We start from the raw sequence: 17,007 nt of genomic DNA on the forward strand, positions 1-17,007 counted from the left end.
TCCCTCAGTCTGACATCTCCTGGAGTCTCAAATAGTTTCCTTTGTGTTGGTTCTGGCCTTCTGCTCCTGCCCCCATCCCCCACCCCCACTGTGCCATGGGCATCTCAGGGTGCCTTCCTAACCCCACGTGGTGCGCCCATGGCTCTCCTCCTGCCTTCCTGACCTTGCCCGTCTCTTATTCTTCCCACCTTCTTAGCTCTGCCCGCCCGGCTTCGTGCTCAGCCCTGTGCTGTGATGTACTGTGACAGGAGGGCCTCCACTACACCTAACTTTGTCACTTAACTTTGGATTCCAACTGTTTTCATTGTAGGAGTTTGGGTAAGGCTCTTTGAACCTCTTTTCTCACCTTTCAAGTAGACTGTTAATACCCATCTATTATCGTCGTTTCTGGAATGAGTGACATTATATGAACTGACAGTCCCATTTACATGCCCGTTGACCACCAACTTTCAGTTCTCCCAACAACACTGCCGGGTAAGCACTAACAGGATCCAGGCCGTGCCTTTATTTCTTCCGTCTCTTTCTTTCCTGTGAACATCTAGATCCGTTGCTCCCCAGTGTGTTTTTCCAATGTCCCATGTTTCTAAATGACAAGTGCATTTTTTTTTTTTTTTACTTTAACACCAAGCAGTCAATCTTACAATCTCCATCTGGTTACACCTCCTTCCCTCTCTCTCCCAGGCAACATTAGTGGAATTCCGTCTCCCACTCATGAAATCTTAGAGCAGTGGTTCTTAACCCTGGCTGCAAGTTGAGAATCACCCAGGAGCTTTTGAAAATGATGACCCATGCTTGTGAAATCAGAGTCCAGGGTCCTCCTCCTTCCTCTGCCCGTCACTGGCCTGGCTGGCTTGTACACCTGTCCTGTCCATCCCCCCTCTCATGCTCAGTCTGGCTTTTCTGTGCTCTGGACCTAGGCACCTGAAACAGCCTCTCATGCGGCTGCCAGCATCACCTCCCTAAAACATCTGAGATGTTATGGGTTTAAGTGTGTGAGACTGGTAATTGCAAAGCATTCTTAGTCTCTGAGCTATTATGCCTGCAATTCAGGTAACAGCACTCAGGTGGGAAATGGGGGTCCTGTGCTCAGCTCCCTGCCAGTCACCTTCCTACTCTGGACACAATTCTTAGCCCAGATAAAGTCCTACTTCCTCTAGTTAAGCCTTACTTAATTACTGAAACCCCCACCCATCTTTTCTGTCTTTGAACTTATACAACCCTTTCCTTCTGTAGCATTGAGTAGACAGTTTTCGAATGCGTTGGGTTATATTTAACCCAATTATATATTCAGGCATGTAATTTCCTGTTTCCCCATCTTGATTTCATCTCCATAAGGGCAGAGTCTGAATCATATTTTGAATCCTCAGTAGCAAGGTGATGTGTGTACGCTGGGAGCTAACATTATTTGTTAGTTACAGGAGCACAGCCATGAAGCACTGTGTGAAATCTTTTTTTTTAATTATTTTTTTAGTGTTTATTTTCTTTTTGAGAGAGACAAAGTATGAGCAGGGGAGGGGCAGAGAGGGTAGGAGACACAGAATCCGAAGCAGGCTCCAGTCTCCGAGCCCTCAGCACAGAGTCCGAGGCAGGACTTGAACTCACGAGATCATGACCTGAGCTGAAGTGGGCCCCAGTGTGAAATCTTAAAGTTTCGGCATGAATGTCTTCACCAAGGAATCTTTATGTGCCAGGAACATAATCCCATTCAAACTGACCTATGTGAAAAGAGATTTAGGCGAAGCTTTCAAGGGAATCTCTCTGCGCTGACTGCAGAATGGCCTCCTAAGATCATAGCCATCTCCAGTCTCTCGTTCCTTGGGTCTGCTGTCCTCCTTAGCCCCTCTCCAGGCATCTCTTAGGCCACTCCAGGAAACTACTGGTTTCTATGCCTGTGTGTGCATGTTTTCCCTCCCCTTCCTCTTTCTCTCACAGGCTTCATGCCCTATAGCTCCAGGTCTCTGGGCTACATTTCTCTTCACTCTTCTCTACAGATCAGCCTCTTCTATAAGACTCTTCAGTTTCTGCCCCCATACCTGCAGTTTTCCAAAGGCTTTGGCTCAACTCAAGCAGCCCTGACCTTACATAATCAAGTCCCTTATCTCCCCATGGCTAATTACTCCTGAAAGAGAATCTTAGGCCCACCTGATGTCCAGGCTCTTTTCCCCAAGCCCAAACAGCGTCAGCCTGGAAGGGCTAAGACAATGCATCTTGTTGGTCAAGCCAAAAGGTTAGCAGAGACAGAATTCTGATATAGCTTAAAAATTGACTTACCAGCCTCCACTATTTATCCACTCTTTGCCATGGGACTTTGATCCCCCCATGAAGGGGGCTGGAGATGTTTTCTCTCTCCTCAACGTTAAGCTCAGTTGTGTGACTTGCATTGGCCATGGAAGTTGGAAATGACAGTGTGCCAGTTCCAAGTTTAGGCCTCAAGAGACCTTGTGTGTTGCTCTCTTAGGCTTCTGCCATTGCCACAAGGACATCTCTGCTTTAGCCTGGCAAGGGAGAAGAGAGACAGGAGGAACAAAGCTGAGTCATCCCAGCTGGCCCCAGCGTGGCCCTCCACCTATCTATACATCTTGGCCATAAACGACCAGGAGCCATTGTTGTAGGACACCTTAATATGCAGCAGTTCTGTGGCAATGGCTGGGTTGTACATTCTCTTCACTAGCGCTTTCCCTCCACCAATCAACATGCTTCAATATCTAGTCTTTAAAACCAAAATCAAAACTGGGGCACCGTGGGTTAAGCATCTGACTTCAGCTCAAGTCACGATCTCACCATTTGTGAGTTCAAGCTCCGAATCAGGTTCTGTGCTGGAGCCTGCTTCCACTTCTGTCTCCCTCTCTCTCTCTCTGCCTCTCCCCCGCTGTGCTCTGTCTCTCTCTCTCTCTTAAAAATAAATAAAACACTAAAAAATTTTAAAAAACAACAACAACAAAACTAACCAAACAAAATTCCTTTATGTCCTTGTCCTTCTCCTGTCCATTGCATAATTTCACCTCTTCCCTTCACAGCAAAGTTTCTGTGTCCTTCCTCCTCTTTATCTGATCATCGCCACTGTCATCATGTTCTTCATCATCATCAAAATTGTAAGCCTACATAAAAATAGAGTGAAGAGTATGGATCCATCAACCCAGCAGCCACAACCATCAGTTTGTTGCCGTTCTAACTTCCTCCATCCCCTTCTTCATGCTTTTTGTTAGAGTATGTTTTTACTTTCTCTTTATTTTTTTTATTTTTATTTGTTTATTTTTTAATTTATATCGGAGTTAGTTGGCATCTAGTGCTATGATGATTTCGGGAGTAGATTGCAGTGATTCATCCCCTATGTGTAACACCCAGTGCTCATCCCAACAGGTGTCCTCCATTAGGATGCCCTTTGCCCGTTTGGCTCATGCCCCACCCACAACCCCTCCAGCAACCCTCACTTTGTTCTCTGTATTTAAAAGTCTCTTAGAGTATTTTTTAAGTGTGTTTATTTATTTTGAGAGAGAGAGAGGGCAGGGAATGGCAGAAAAAGAGGGTGAGAGAGAGAATCCCTAGCAGGCTCTGCACTGTCAGCGCAGATCCTGACAGGGGGCTGAGTCTCACAACTGTGAGATCATGACCTGAGCCGAAATCAAGAGTCAGTCATTTAACCGACTGAGCCACCCAGGCACTCCTTTGCTAGACTATTTTAAAGCAGTCTCCTACATCATCTTATTTGGAGAATTACCTCTAACTGCTAATTATAATTTTTTAAATGTTTCTCATTTATTTTTGGGAGACAGAGACAGAGAGAGGCAGAGTACAAGTGGGGGAGGGGCAGGGAGAGAGGGAGACACAGAGGCTGAAGTAGGCTCCAGGCTCTGAGGTATCAGCACAGAGCCCGACACGGGGCTTGAACTCACAGACTGTGAGATCATGATCTGATTGAAGTTGGACGCTCAACTGACTGAGCCACGCAGGTGTCCCTGATAATTATAATTTTATAATTATATTTTCATTCTGTTATCATACCCAGCAAAATGAACAGTAGATCCTTAAAATCATCTAACACCCACAGATCCTCAAACTCAGCCTATTCAAAACTTCTCTCCTCTTCCCCTCCCTCTCCTCCAGAGTTTTCTGGTCCCAATGAATGGGGCCACCACCCATCCAGCTGACTTAACCCATGGCTTCTTCCCTTCTCTCAACCCCTGAATTTATTAAATGGGCCATCGTAGTTGATGTCACCTCCCCATCTTCAGTTACAACCAAGGAAGGCTTGATCCTTCTAGTTGCCATGGTCAGCTATGACCCCGTCAGAAGAGGGGTGTCTGGGGATCAAATTAGGCCACTCCCCAAGCATGTGGAGAGAATTCTCAGAGCTATCTTCCTCAAAACTGCTCCAGATCTCCCCAGAGCTCCCTCAGTTAATGTAGCAAGACTCAGCCCTTCTAACACTAATATAGCACTAAAGGAAAAGACATTAGGATTAGAAGAAGAGAGTCCTGGAGTCAGAAAGGCACACCCTTACACATGTTATTGTCAACAGAGCAGAAGGTCTGGGCTCAAGGGGGTGACTTGAGAGAAGGAAGCAAGTAGATGACATTTGAGCTTATAAGTAAAAAGGCAACTCAATGATGGATGGACTTTGTAGTCTGACAGATCTTAGAATCCTGGCTCTACCATTTACTACTTGACCTTGTGATAGTTACTGAATCCCTCTGAACTTTGTATTATCTATATAATGAGAATAATAATATATATGCCACAGGGTTGTTGTGAGAATTATGTGAGACATTTAATTCTTGTGTGGTGCTCAGCACAAGGGTCAGCATTTCAAGTCATAAAAAATTAGAAGCCTTTAATTTTTTTCCCCATTTGCTGCTGACATATGCCTTTCACTCTCAAGATACACCTGTGGTTGGCAGGCTTCTGTGAGCCCCAGTAATCACTGCTTCTTGGTATTCATGTCCTTATGCAATTACCCCTCTCCTCGAGTGCAGACTGGACCTTGTGGGTTGCTTCTAACTCATAGAATAAAACAAAGGCGATGGGATATGATTAGGTTACAAAATATTGGGACTTCCATCTTCCCAGAAGATTCCCCTCCTTTCCTTGGCTTGTACAATCTGATGAAAAAAGCTTCCATGTTGGAGAAGCCTACAGCAAAAATTGAGGGTGACCTCTGGCCAACAGCCAAGCAGGAGCTGAGGCCCTCAGTCCAACAGGACTGAATAGGATCTGAATCTTGCCAATAACCGTATGGGTATAAAAGCAGATCCTTCTCTGGTCAAACCTTCAGATGAGACTCTAACCCTGGCTGACTCCTTTATTGCAGCATGGGGGAGACCCTGAAGCAGGCAACCTAGTAAAGCTATGCTAGATTCCTGATGCCCAGAAATTGTATGGTAATAAATATGTGTTGGGTTAATCCATTAAGTTTGGGGGTAATTTGTTATACAGCATAAGCAACACATAGAGTCAGAATCTTTCATTTCATTCTAGAGATGACTCTAGACCTGGTGGTCCTAAACTCACCCTAAGGAGAGAGCGTCTGAACAAAGAGCGTCCTGACAGGAGAGGGGACTCTGACACAAGCATCCAGCCATTGTACAAGTCTCTTCCTAACCAAGTCATATGCACAGCATGACAAGAATCGATGTAGTTGTTGTGATAACTGGACAAAATAGCTCAAATGTGTCCAGCTTGGGAAGACCTTCAACATGTAGTTCCTTTCACTGCAATTTTACTCTTATCTATAGTGTTTACTTCTCTTGGATTGGTCCAGCATAAGCAAGGTGGTTAGCCAGAGCCATTGCCCTTTGGATCAGGCAAACACACCTTTAACTTAAAGAAGTAGAAGCACATGCTCTTTCTTCTTTCTATAGGCATGTGGTTAGAAAGACCTTTGGATTGGGCCCCAATCACCACTGACTCAAGTATGACTTCAGAAAACTCTTCCCACCTTGCTTTGCCTCATCTATACCATAGAGGAGACCCTGCCCTACCTCCCTCATGGAGTTGTAAGGAGAACTTGGCAAGTTAATTAACCTCTCAGGTTCTTCATCAGTCAATTACAAACAATAGCACCTGCCTCATAGGCTGTGAAGGTTAAACAAGAAAACGCACGTAAAGCGCCTAACAAAACACATGGCTCTGAGGAATTGCTCAGTGAATATTAGCTCTCGTCACCACCATTACTGCGATCTGAGTGAACACCATGAACTGTTATGGACGCTGGGTTCTCAAATACTGGCTCAAACAAAAAAATGAATGAATGGCTGAACACGATTACATCGGCCAAGGTCAACCCAAAGTGAGCTGGAAGTCATTGGTTAGGTGCAGTTCCCTCTATTTTGCCTTTGGATTGAGCAAGAGAGATTCCACCCCTCGGCCACATTCTCACCCTACTGCCCATCTCCCAAGGAGCCTTGAGGAGTCACTGATTGTCTAATTGCCAAGGTAAAAGAGGTCCCCCAGGCTGTCCCTTGTATCTTTGTCCTTGCTCCCTGCTGGGCTGTGTCAGCAGATTTCTAGCCCTCTCTCAGCACCCACTCTGCGTGTTCTCCTGGAATCGTCCCATGCATGGTGCTTAAACCCAGTACCTTCTCCTTCTTGGTTGTCTTCTCACTATGCATTTCCATTGGTCTCTCTAATTAGCCCTCCTCCAGCTTCGGTCTGACCATCCATCGATTTCCCTGTAGCTGTAACCAGCCTACCAGGGTCCCACCACAGGCTGGGCTAAATCACTCCCTCCCACTTCAAATCCATTTTAGTCTGGAGGGGCCAGATTCCATCTAACAAGCAAGACCCAGTTGCCTCCTGATGACCCATGGGGACAGGTGCTTGAATGTAGCAGTTTCCCCCAACGCCCAGTACAAGATTTTTGCGTTTGATAAATCCTTCCACCAGCTTTTTTCCCTGAGCCACCAGACACACCCCCCAGCAGAGATGAGCAAGCACATTTAGGGATTTTGGGTTTCCATCAGAAGCAGAATCCATCCCTCTCCATTCACCTCTACTGCTAGCACCATGGTCGAGCCCACCATTGTCTCACCCAGCTATACTTCCTTCATTGCTCACCCCTACCCATCTCTCACTTGCTCCATGCCAGCCAGTCTTTGGCAAGTCCCCGCCCTCGGCACTGGACACCCCTCACTGAAATTCTTTAGGTCACCTTCCCCAGCAGCATGCAAGCTCTGGAGGGATCCATGGACCTCATTCACCACTGTGACCCCGGCATCCAGCACAAGGCCGGGCACATGGTAGATGCCAATAAATGCTTCTGAGCTGAATCACTATATTTCCCACTACCGCCAGAAAGCAGTGGAAATGACACTGGGAGGTTTTGTGACATTTCACTCAGTCTAACATTTATCGGTCCAGGAAGCATTTCATAGAAAACATTAATTTTTGCCTTGAACAAAAGATAGAACTATCGCTTTCTAGTATGCTGCTGACATTTTTATCTTCTACCTTTCTCTCACTTGCTTCATGGGTTCCCTGGACCCTGTAAATTGACTTTGAAATACTATTTCCCCCTTTTCTTCTCAATCACTGAGGTCAATGTTGGACCCACTTCTACATGCACCATCTCATTCATCCGTCCCCTGCGTTTGTGAGGCAGACTGTTATTCTCACTCGCTGACGAGGAAGCCCTGTGTTCTCGGGGTCCTGTGTCAGTGACAGTCTAAAGGCCACACGCTTGCTCATTCATCCTTGCGGTCCCCATGCCCTATGACCTCTTTCTCGTCCTCACACCCGTGAGTTCTGGGCAGTTCTGTGGAGTAGCCCCTTTACCAATAGGTGGGGTTGTTTATTCATCGTCTACATTTTAAAACTTTTTTTTTTAGTGTTTTATTTATTTTTGAGACAGAGAAAGGCAGAGCATGAGCGGGGAGGGGCAGAGAGAGAGGGAGACACAGAATCTGAAGCAGGCTCCAGGCTCCGAGCCGTCAGCACAGAGCCTGACACGGGGCTTGAACACACGAACGTGCGATCATGACCTGAGCCGAAGCCGGACGCTTAACCGACTGAGCCACCCAGGCGCCCCTCATTGTCTACATTTTAGAGTGACACCTGCACCCTTCTTGAGTCTAGAGAATCATTTGTACTTCTTACCTCACAGCAGAGAGCAGGTACGTGGCAATTTCTAAAATATTTGCTATGGCATTCATTTACTCATAAAAGATTTATTAGGGGTGTCTGGGTGGCTCAGCCAGTTAAGCATCTGACTTCAGGTCAGGTCATAATCTCCCAGTTTGTGGGTTCAAGCCTTGCGTCAAGCTCTGTGCTCAGAGCCTGGATCCAGTTTTCAGATTTCGGTTTCTGTGTCTCCCTCTCTCTCTCTGCCCCTACTCTTCTCATGTGCTCTCTCTCTCTCTCTCAAAATAATCATTAAAAAATATATATTTATTAAATCTCCTTGGAAAACAAGGCTCCAGGGCTGCCTGGGCGTCCGACTTGAGCATCTGACTTTAGCTCAGGTCATGATCTCACAGTTCGTGAGTTTAAGCCCCGTGTTGTGCTTGCAGCTGTCAGTGCAGAGCCCACTTCAGATCCTCTGTCCCCCACTCTGTGTCCCACCTCTGCATGCACTCTCTCAAAAAGAAAACGTTTAAAACAAACAAACAAACAAACAAACAAACTAGAGCGCCCCTGTTACGGAGATGGGAACCGCCATAGGGGAGCTCGACTGTGGGCACAATGCTCTGTCTGGGCCAGCATTCCAGGCTTTCTCTTCTGTTTCAAACTCAGAAAACTGTGCATTTATTTCCTGCACTGTGTGGTCATGACCGTCTTTGGACTCACTGGGCTATGTGAACAGTGGCCTCCAGCTCATCCGACAGAAGACCTCACCAGGCTTCCCTTGGGAACGGAAAGATGATATGACAAGGCATCTTTTCCAAAGCAGCCCCCCTAGAGAGGACAAGAAACGCTAAGCTCTCCAGCCAGGACTACTGGGGGTGGGGAGGAGGGTGGTCTCCAGCCTCTGAGGAACAGGGTTTTAAAGTGGAGTCAGGTTCTGGGGCTGCTGGGTGGCTCGGTCGGTTGAGCGTCCAACTTTATCTCAGGTCATGAACTCACAGTTCATGGGTTCGAGGCCCACATCGGGCTCTATGCTGACAGCACGAAGCCTGCTTGAGATTCTCTCTCTCTCCCTCTCTCTGTCTCTGCTTCCCCCTCCCCCACACTCACACTTTCTCTCTCTCTCTCAAAATAAATAAATAAACTTAAAAAAAAAAAAAGAATTTCTTGCTCCAGAGGGTGAGTAGAAAAAGATTTTCCACAAGTAACATTCAGAGCAGCTGAAACTAACTAGAGCCAGCAATTTGGTTTAGAATTGTAGATCTTTGCGTTGTTTTTTGTTGTCGTCATCATTTTAAGACCTGGAGTTAGCGACTATTTCGAATGGGTAGTCTCCAGCTCAGTGGCGTCCTCCAATATCTCAAAGGGTAGAGAGCCCAGGAGAGGAAGCACCGTCAGCTTAGAAGGGAGCATGTTCTCCGGGGCCATCACACGTGACAACAACCCTTGACTGTAAATGAGTGGCTTGCTTATTCCCCTCCCACAGAGATTTACCATTTTTTACGTGTGGCACCATTGCCACAGGGCGACATGTGTGGGTAGGACCTGCGATAATGGGAGTGAACCTGGCCTCAGGTTGGTTCTTTGAGACATTCATTGGGGATCTCTGTGTGAAAGGCTGTACCAGCCAGCCCCTCAGGATGCTCGGGGGTGTCCTGCAGAGCCTGGGAGCTGACAACCAGACCACCTGGGCCAATGCCATTTTCGTGGTAAAAACTATAAAAACATTAGCGTGAGCTCTTCCCTGGCTTACAGCCAGGATGTGGAAAAAAAGACCCTGTGAGTTTCAGTTATGTCATCACACAAGCTCCTATTTAGCAGTCAAAGTATGGAAATCCGGAAGTAAGGTCCTCAGTGTCCTCTGAGAAAATTTGAAGGACTGGTTTTTTTCTTTTAAATTACCTCGAGCCATTAAGAACCTTGGGTTGCCAGTTGTATTTGCCCAAAAGGGCTGTTTGAATTTTATAATTGGACTAAAATATACTTAAGCACTGGTGTTTCTATTTAAATTGCTTTAGGGGGGGTGACAGTAAATAATAAGGATACACTGGGGTGGCTGGGGTCTCGGTTGAGCAGCGACTGCGCCTCCGGTCATGATCTTGGGGTTCCTGAGTTTGAGCCCCGCGTCAGCGCGCAGAGCCCGCTTTGGATCCTCTGTCTCCCTCTCCCTGCTCCTCCCCCGCTTGCGTGCTCCCAAAAATAAATACTTAAAAAAATAAAAATAAAGAAAGAATAAAAATTAAAAATAATAAGAATAAACTTCTTGAGCAGCAGCCCAAGCACAGCACAGAGACTAACTAGGAAGGCAAAGCCGCCTGCCTGCAGTGACCTCAGGGGTTCAAGGACGGGCTCCAACCCGCGCTTAAACGCACACACTGAGGTATTTGGAACCCGCGCTTAAACGCACACACTGAGGTATTTGGGTCCCCGAAAAAACAAACAAACAAATGTTCCCTGGGCGACAGCTCTCCCACACCCTCCGGGCCCGGAGCTACCAGGGGCCTATAATCGAACAAGTGGGTTTATTGCCCATCCCAGTGAAGTCAGGAAGAGTCTGGCTGGAGATACAACTTGGAGACTTGTGAATTCTATTTTTAGGACCTCTAGCTATCTAAGGCCACCACCCGGGTCCTTTGACATTTCTGAGGTCTGACACCATCCTTCTGGGGGCCAGCAGCTGGGACTCTCTCCAGAGGCACACCCTGGGGCCTTAGGACACCTCCCACCATCTGCGGCCTGTGGGAGGAGCTCAGTCAGAGGTGTGGGAGAGGCCAGCCCAGGAATCCCTGCCCCGCTATGTCCCCTGGGAATGTCTCCTTGCTAAATCCCGTGCACAAATCCTTGTCTCACGGTCTGTTTTGGGGGACCCCGGGGGTAATCATTTAACAAGGCTTCTTGCATTTAACAAAGCAGCATGCCTCTGAGTGGCGGTGGAGAATCCTGCCCCAACCCAGGCTCCCTCCCATTTCTTGTCCTCCAGAAGCAACTATATTGTATTCATCTTAGATTTTCTCTTTTTTACTTTTGGTACATTCATTTACATGACATCTCTCAACCACCATCTTGCAGGGCTGTTTCCGTCTCTTGATTTTCCCAAACGGAGCATGAAGGTTAATACACACGCGCCCATGCACACCCACTTCTCCTTCCATTCCCCTAAACGGCTATAAAATAACAATCCTAGGGGACTCTTCTACAGAAGGGATCACTGGGTGGCTCCGCTGTTAAGCCTCTACTCTGTTGGCTCAGGTCATGATCTCAGCTCACGGTCTGTGAGTTCAAACCCCACGTTGGGCTCTGTGCACTGACAGTGCAGAGCCAGCCTGAGATCCTGTCCCCCTCTCTCTCTGCTCCCCCTGTGCTGACATGCTCTCTCTCTCTTTCAAAACTAAATACATAAACTTAAAAAATTTTTAAAAAGAAAAATATCTTTTGTCTATCTGGCTGAGTATAGAATTCCAAATTGGAAATCTTTTTTCCTCAGGATTTTGAAGACATTGGCTTCATTGCCTTCTAGCCTCTAGCATTGTGCTGAAAAGTCTGAAGACATTTTGATTCCTGATCCTTTATGTACTATATGTATATATTAAATATACAGAGACATAGACACATATCCTTTATGCATGGATTTTGGTTTTCCTCAAGGGCTCCAAAACTTTTAGGATCTTCTTCCCCTCAGTGTTCTGGAACTTTCTAGGGATATGCAGTGCTGTGTCTTGCTGTGGCCTATTTCACCACTGGACCATTAATCACTTCTTACATGATGCCCTTGACTGCCTGCCTGTTCTCACCTCTTCTTTCCTATTTTTCACTCCTTTTTCTTTTTGCTCTCTTTTTGCAAAATTTCCCCACCTCTATTTTCTAAACTGTCTATTGAGTTTTTAAAATTTTCCACACTATTTTTATGTGTTTATACTTTCTGCTGCCATCTTTTAACATTTAAAAAAAAATTTAGTGCTTATTTTTGAGTGGGGAAGGAGCAGAGAGAGAGGGAGACACGGGTCTGACGTAGGCTCCAGGCACTGAGCTGTCAGCACAGAGCCTGATTCAGGGTTTCCACTCATAAACTATGAGATCATGACCTGACGCTTAACTGACTGAGCCTCCAGGTGCCCCGCTCTGTCTGCTTCTTAAACAGACTGTCAGTCAGTTCTTCTATTTCTTCCAGAGATAGACATAAATGCTGTAAAGTCAGTCTGTGGTTAATTCTGGCTCCATTTCCACTTCCTGGCTGTGTGGCCTTGAGCAAATTATTCAACTTTTCTGTGCCTCAGTTTCCTCATCTGAAAAGCAGGGATATTAACAGCACAGGGTTATTGTGATAAGTACACGAACTCCTATAAACAGAGTGCTCACTTTGGGCTTCTTAATAAAGATGGTGGACTAAGTATGAGCATTTACTGCTTACTTCTGAAATCCTAATAAAAAGACTGAATGGATATTTCCCCCCAAAAGCATATTATCCCAGAAGGACAAAAGAACAAGAGACAAGACTGTAGCAAGAAAATCTTGTATGCCTCAAAGCAAGACATTTGGCTGGTAACTGATTTAGCAGAGTCAAGAAGCCAAAAGGAAAATCAGATGGGTTAATACATGGAAAGCACTCAGACCAGCCAAATGCGGTAAAACCATTTTGGAGGCTCTTAGGCTAAGACAAAAAGAAAATACTTTGGAAACCATGAGATAAATCCACAGCCTTCCTAAAAGAAAGGACGAGTACCAGCTGGCAGGTCCAGGAACGGGAGGTGGAGGAATGGGGGTGGGGTAGGCTCACATTCCTAATGGAAAGCCAGTTTTGAGTCCTGTTAAGCTTGGGGGGTGGGGAAAAGGATGGTCTTCACACAAATAGCCAAAAGAGTAAGTGGTGTATTAAAATATATATAAAGTGTCACCACCGGGGGCAGATTTCAGGCAGTGCACCCGCCAGTGTGGAGGCTGATGGGTAGCCCGGGGCATCAGGGACAGGAGGAAGGAAGAGATGAGGGGGCTTCACTCACCCAGGAGGGGGGCTGAAGTCACTGGTTCAAGCTGCCTGTCCAGTTTTGAAAATGGTACCCACCCAGCCCCCCTCCCCGCCCACCCAGGGCTTGCACGCTTTGCACACCTGAATTCCCCTGGAGCCCAGGTTGCTTCTAAGGAGAAACGGTACAGAGCCATCTTGTGGTGGAAAAAAGACACACAGGCTCCGGGTGGAAAACTTTATTGGATTTTATGACATCAGAGGGTGTAAATACATCTGCATACTGCTATTGTACCCTTGATTCCTCCCATACGGCAAGGCAGCATCTAAAGTGGTCAGCAAATGTTTACAGCGATCTATATTTGTCCCGCTAACACATTTACCACAGGTAATTATCTTAACTACCTGATAAAAATGTAATTGGCGTGTTGTAAGGTCAGCCATTGTCTGAAAAGCCTGTGACTGACAGTCACTTACATTGGCTCCTTGGTTATTTTTATAAGCACGTAATCAAATCCAAATTTGATCATTAGTTTGTGATTTGATTAAAGTAAACAGCCAAATGGTGTAATCACGGTCCTGAAAGATTTGTTATTTGCCTCAATTATGTGGTTTTGATTTTTATATTGTTTAGAAAATAAGAAATGAGTTTGATTACTGCCAAATGCTAGGCAGCCACCCGTCTGTGCCAAGGATAAGCCTAGTTTGTCAGAGGCAGTGCGAGGTGAGGAAGAGGGGTTTGTGCGCAGCCTGGATTCCCCGCCCCCTTCTGGATGCATCGGCCGTTTCACGCGGGCCTTTTATCACGCTGCGAACAGCGGTGACACACGCGGCCTGCTGAGACCGTGTGGGACTGACTTCAGGCGTCCGGGACAGGCTTCCGGAGTGCGGGCTGCCAAATGGCTGTTTCCCGAGCCCGGTCGCTGGCAGCTGGAGGTCTCACCTGTATCTCCAGGTTAGGAACAGCCTGGACGGTGACAAAGAACTTCCCCTGGTCGTCCGCTGGGACCACTGATGTACATGCGCTTTTCTGCATGCAAAACTCAGGCCCCCAGGAAGCTAACAGCCTCCTGCCTAACTCAGGAGATGCTCCCGTCTTGGATACTCGTGACGAGAGACAGAGCCTTTTTTTTTTTTAATGTGGTGACTGATAAGGGTCTGTCTCACCTTGCTTACATGATTCCGCTGATCTGGGCAATCTCTCAGCCCAGCGTTGGGAAGGGGAGAACTTCTGGACTGTGTTTAGGAAAGCTAGGACTCAGAACCACAAACAGCAGAACTCTCCGAGCCTCAGCATGGCCATAGACATTTCCAGGCACTAAGGAACAGCCTCCCACCAGACGGCGGATGGTCCCCGAGAAATGGCTTTATGAAGCCATGCTCTTGAAGTCAGCGAGGACAGGATTCAGTTCGATATTTAAAACTAGCAGCTTTCCCCACCTCCTTAGGGCAACCCAGGTGTGTTTTTGGTGCATCCCTGCTGATCCAGCCCCTGCCCTGCACCAACCCCATCTGTGCCCAGCAGAAACAGAGGTGTCTGCCTCCCTGACCTCAGCCCTTGGCCCTGGAGGGCCTCTGAGCCAGATGACTTCCTGCCAACGCGTGCCAGCCTAGTCCATGTTAGCTCCCCGGCTCTGCTGGTCTTATCCTGTCATCTCCCAAGTGCCACCTCACACCCATGTCTGCCAGGGGGTGGGGAGGGTGCCAAAAAGGCAGGGGGGTGGGGGTGGGGCAACAAGTGTGAAACAGGTGAGAAGATTCATCTGGTCATTAGCCAAGTCCCCGCTGCGCACCAGGCACTGCTCTAAGCACTGGGACAGCCCCGATGAGCGAAACAGGCCAACGGCCTACACTGGTGCAGTCTCCATTCCAGTGGCAAGACAACAGACAACAACTACAAAAACACATCACATTCTTCATGTAGAATCCAAGGCATGGTCCAAGGCCACCTGAGAGTCCAGGGGCCAGAAAACCGAAACCGAATCAGAGCCTTCAGTTATGAAAGCGAGTTGGCTCCCAGCCTCAGCGGCCATCACTCTGTGTGACGCACAGGCATCCGCACACTGGCAGCGAGGGTTGGGCGCCGGGAAGTCTGTGCCTTGCTAGCACGTTGGGTACTCTGGTCTCGAGTCTAGCGGTTCTCACAGGCAGCGTTTGTCCCCCTAGGAGGATGTGATTAGCGTGGTCCTGGGCTCCCCGGGGTTGTTTCCGGCCACCTGATAACTTCCTGCCAGGCTCACCTCAACACAGCAGCCCAGCGGCAGGAGGAAGTCACGGTCATTTGTGCTGCGAGGTTCACATCATCCTTGGCAAATACAGTTCACTTTACAGAGCAAACAGGATCACCCAGCTAACTTACGGGGCGAAAGAGAAAGAACTTGACTCACCATTAATGTTTTACTACCTTTCTCAAAAAGTATAACCTTTAACTGCCAAGTCACCTCCCTGGACCGAGGCTGAGGACATCGGGCTGCTGGGTCACTTTTGGGTGACTGGGCCAATGCAGTTTCCATCAGGAGAACAAATAAACAGAAAGATAAGCTCTTTAAAGTGCACTGTGAAGCAGACCCAGAATTTCCCAAGTGCAGATAACCGGCTGCTCGGCCTGCATTTGATCGGGGCCTGTCTGCCTAAGCGCCTGGCAGGGACCCGGGCCTTTGTAGTGACCGGAGTGAGGGAGGTCCTTCGGCCCTCCTGGGGAAGAGGGTCACCTCCCACTAACCGCAGACATTCTGTGACGGACTTGGCCCCAGGACCAGCTGACTCTTTGATGACCTGAAGGATCTGATGCTTCCGCAGAGGTCCCTGCTCACCACCGGTAACTACCAGCAAGGACCTTAACAGAGCACCAGGACTCCAAAGTCTGAGTTGCACTTGGTGGACAGAGCATTTACATGGGAAATGTCTGGGTGGCCACAGGGCCTCTCACCTTGTCACACGGCCCCGTGCGCTGAGCCGGGAGCTGAGGTGACCCGTTAGGTCCTTCCTCCCTTCCTTTCTCATTGGTTAATGACAGGCCCTGACATATTTACAGACGACTAAGGCCTTAATAATTTGGGATCCAAGCCGTGAGTCATGAGGAATCAGCACTGTTTATTATCCACAAACCAAAATTAGCACCAGGCTGCAATATACTGACAGGTCCATTTGGGTTCCTTCCCAGAGAGAGCTGTGGGAGCCCAGCAGGGATTAGCTCCCGGTGTGTGCGGCATAGTTGGGGTTCCTGCAGTTTGGGGGAGGCGCACTTGGTTATCAGCACCGAAGACGTTGTCAGGCTTTACAATTGTGGTGCTTTTCTCGGTTTTAAATTATAATTCGCTTTGATTTCGCTTCTTTACTGTCAATTTAGGTTGTTTTGGGTTGTTTGATGAGCGTTGCTGCGTGCAAGGGGCATATTTCAGCATCTGCCTCCGGTTTCCCCATAATTATATGTACACACATCAGCGCACTGAGGCTCAAACGTACACCATCCGTGTCCCCATTGCTAAGTAGAAAACGTGCATAATTGTGCTGAGTAGACTTGAGATCTTTCCCTCTACCTTGCGGAAACTGAAGTAGGGGGGCCATGGTTTCTCGCTTATCAGAGTGGGCTGCTGTCAGAAGTTTCTCTGGCCACTGTGCTAGAGGTCTGTAGTCACACTACACCAGGGTATGCTAATAGATACTTAGCAACCAGCTCGTGTGTGTGTACACGCTTGCACGTGTGCATCTCTGTATATGTTCAGCATACTGCTTCAGTATAAGTGTCACCGATGCAGAAGACATGTGACACGCAACGTACAAACAAGGACATATGCAGTACTCTCACTGGGAATTCCACACAGCCAATGGAGTCTCAGAGAGCTTTCTGTGGACATTGGTTGAACTCTTGAATCTGTGGCCAAACTATAGTTGTAACTGAAGAAATGTGGTTCTGACACAAATGTTGGTTGATATGGCCTTTTTAAATTTTTTAATGTTTCCCTATTTTTGAGATAAAGAGAGAGAAG

This window comes from Suricata suricatta, chromosome 4 (genome assembly GCF_006229205.1).
Source record: "Suricata suricatta isolate VVHF042 chromosome 4, meerkat_22Aug2017_6uvM2_HiC, whole genome shotgun sequence".
Lineage (NCBI taxonomy): Eukaryota > Metazoa > Chordata > Mammalia > Carnivora > Herpestidae > Suricata > Suricata suricatta.